Source organism: Camelus bactrianus, chromosome 10 (genome assembly GCF_048773025.1).
Source record: "Camelus bactrianus isolate YW-2024 breed Bactrian camel chromosome 10, ASM4877302v1, whole genome shotgun sequence".
NCBI classification, from domain to species: Eukaryota; Metazoa; Chordata; class Mammalia; order Artiodactyla; family Camelidae; genus Camelus; species Camelus bactrianus.
Genome location: NC_133548.1, coordinates 7,810,153 through 7,813,824, shown reverse-complemented (window position 1 = coordinate 7,813,824; position 3,672 = coordinate 7,810,153).

Sequence of the window (3,672 nt, the reverse complement as noted above, 5' to 3'; positions counted from 1 at the left end):
GCTGCTAGGACAGCTCCTGATGCTGGGGTGCCCTGTGTTGGGCCTAAACCACGGAGGGGCATGTAGCTGGCACGGCCCCACACCCCTTCCCATGAAGGAAATTTCAGGCTGAGAAAAACCTTGGTGTCTGGGGCGAGCATCCAGACGTGGGAACTGAGACCGAATGCGTGTGTTTGTGCCGCTTCCCAGGAACCCTGGGTAGAGGTCAAAGGTTGTCTGCTGAGGGGCGCCTCCTCTGCATATAGCAGAGTCCCAAGCCAGGCGTTGTGACATTTGACATCTGTGGCTAAACGTAGGTCCCAGAGCACTTGTGTGGGAGTTGAATAGACGAGTGTCTGTTTCTTTCCTCCCTTTTACTTTACTGGGTCACTCAGAATATTCTTTGTCTCTTAAAAAGACTCCAACGCCCTCTTCCCTCCACTCACAAAAGACACAGGCCCAAAGGAAGGGTAGCTCATGTCAGGCCTGACAGGGCAGGAAAGTTATGAGCTGGGGGAGGGTCCTCCGGCCCCCCGAGCGTGGCAGATGGAGCTGTGCAGCCTCTCTCCCAGGCGGGCTCCTGTCTGTGCCTGGCCCCGGATGAGCCGGGAGCAGAAGCAGGAAGTGGGCCGCGAGCCAGGGCTCAGAAGCACTTCTTGTGGACACTGGTAGGGCCAGCACCCTCATGCTGCTGTTTGGTGATCACGTCGACTGGAAGGTGGAAAGGGCCCCAAGCCACACGGAGGATTTTGCTCTGGTGGGGCGGTGATCTGGGGAAAGAGGAGCAGGGTTAACAGCTATCCTGTGGGTGCTAGTGTCTTACGGCCTTAGCCCCGGGCCGGGGCACAGCCAGGGGATGGTTTGTGCAGCTGTCTCACCTTGGCGACATGAAGGAGGCATCACAGTCCTTGGGAAAAGAGAGTCTTCGTGTGCCAAAGTCTGCCCCCCAAATTCTTGCTCCTTGAGGACTGAGTTCCCAGAAAGAATTCCTTGGAATGGCCATTCCCTTGCCGCAGGGTGGGTGGCCAGAGCTGGAAGGGTTGGGGGGCTTGAGCTACACCCTCTGCTCTCACCTTCCCAAGTGGCCGGGTCCCCTCCTTGGTCCCCCACAATGGCTGCCTCCTGCCGCTGTCTCACCGCTCCCCTAGCTGCAGCTCAGACTTCTTCACTCAAGTGGCACTTGCTGGAACGCCACCTCCTCAGGGAGCGGGTGGAGCACGAGGCACAGTTGCTGGATGAGAGGGGCGGGCCTCCCCAGTGCGGGAAACCTGCCTACCGGATGGGTACTGCCAGGGGTTGAAAGCGGTCGTTTCAAACAAGGGCACGTTCATTCTAGTTGTTTTTGCTTCTCCCTCTCTAAGTGCAACAGAGGCCATTTCTACACCACCTGAGGTCCCGAGTCTGGGGCAGTTGGGGCAGTCTGGCCCCTTGGAGACTGGACAGCCTGATGCAGGCGTGTTACTTGGCTGCGGTGGGGAAGGAAGTGGCACGGTGAGCCCCTGCGGTGCCAGCAGCCCCCACACTTAGCGCCTGCTGTGTGCCGGGCACCGGAATGCTCTCTTGCTTCTGTCACCTCATTTAATCCTTACAACAACCCTGTTCCATTTTGGTGGTATTATTCTCAATTTAGAGATAAGTTGAGAATCCCAGAGTGTATAGTAATCTGTCCATGGTCCTGGTGATAAGACCCAAGATTTGAACCCAGGGTAGGAGGTGCTGTCCCCACCTGACAGGTGATCTGAAGCTCAGGAGAGCTAAGGAAGACAGCAGTGAGCCAGGGAACTCAGCTTTCTCCCCGACTCCCAAGTCCCTGCCCTCCCCAGGCTGCCTCCCCCGCAGAGGCCTCGAGAGGCTGAGTTTCTGCTTCCTGAGGAAGAGCCATCTGCCCCGGAGACCCCAGCAGTTGGGAGCCCCCACCCCCGACCTTCATGGTGCTGGGGGCCAGGGCAGGGTCTGCATCTGTCTGCAGTACTCTGGTTCGTGGTCTTACGCCCAGACAGGATGTTGTTGGCAGATGTCGGTGTCGCACTCCATGATGGAATTGTAGGTTGCTTTGTTGGTCTTGAGGTCACAGCATGGTAGGGGTGAGACTGGTCCTCACTGGTGCAGCCAGAGACATATAGCTTCAGCAAGGGCTTGGAGAGCCACCTATGTGGCAGGAAGTTTCACCGTCTTCAACATGACCTGGGTCGTCGTCATCTTGCTGTTGGCGTTTGAGGTGGGTGGGACCTTGGCGAGCAGTGCCCGGTGCTCCTCCTGGGCCACACACTGCTTGTTGTAGAAGCTGTGGCGGCAGGTCTTCTCCACGGCGTCCTACTTGGTGATGATGCCAGGCTCCTTGGGGTGCTTGGGCATCAGGATGCTGCCTTTGCCCCTGACCTCTCGGCTGCATATAAGTCCTTCTGGCCCAAGCCCACCATGATGTCCTGGGGGACTGGGGAGGAGAGGCCTTAGGTGTGCTTGGGGGTCATCCAGCCTAGCAGCCTGACTCCTTTGTGGGTCTCAGTTTACCCATCTGCACTACGGGGGCAGGGGCAGGGCAGGGAGACTTGGAGACCTGATTACCCTGCCCACCACAGGTGTGGGTGACCTTCGCCAAGCCTGAGCCATTATCACACAGGAGCTGTCTCATTACACTTGGCTACTGGCTGGGGGCTGCAGGCAGAAAGGGGTTAACTACCACCTGGCTCCTGGTAGGTGCCACCAACCCCCAGCCCGCAGCCTCCCTGTGCCTTGGCAGCTGCACCTTTCCAGCCAGCTGCCAGGTGCCTAGGCTCTGATAGCTGTGTCGCCCTGGGGAGGGCAGCACCCCAGCCTCCACCCTCCCATGTTGCCCCACTCCCAACAGCTGTGTCCTGGCCTGCCCCACCCCCGCCACCAACATCTGGTGCCTGATGACAGCTGTGCCCCAGGAAGAGTAGATGCCCTTTCTGGGACCCTGCTCCGCCCCGTCCCACCCCTGCACTAGGGGCTCCTTGCTTCTTGTCGAGGACAACCCAGACCAGGGCCATCTCCTCCTGCCCCTTTCTCCTACTGGACTTTGCATGAAAGCCCCCATTTTTAATTTCTCTGAAGCCCTAATAATCATAGGACTGCATGTGAAGATTACTACTTTGATAGGACTAGCAAGGAGGAGTTTCACAGCTGCACGTGAAAACGTTTCATCACACTTTATAACAAGTGCCACGTACATTTAGGTGAGGTAGTGGAAGGACCTGGATTTGAATCTTGGAGGATTCGTTCAGCAGGTATGAACTGAGTACCTAGCGTTTACTGAGCACTGGGTCTACATCAGCAAATAAAGCAGATGTGCCCTCTCCTCTACCTCATGGGGTATGCAGTGTCGGGGGAGTGGAGGGAGAAGGCGGTAGAAAGACCTCTTTGAGAATTCTGTTCCCTGGCTCTGTGACCCTGAAAATTATCTAACCTCGCTGTGCCTGTTTCCTCATCAAGGAAGCAGGCACACATCCCTTGCTGAGTTATTGCAAAGATTAAAATAAATCCCCTCCTTGAATCCTCATCCTTTGGACACTGGGCCCTTCCTGAGGCTCTACAAAGACCTCCTGCTGCTACCCCCACCCCAGGCAGACAGTCCCCACAGGCCTATAGGGAGTCGCAGCTGCCCTCAGAGCCCTAGGGTGGGTTCCTTCTCCCCACAGCCCTTGCCCTGGCCAGCCCTAGGGCTCAGTGCCC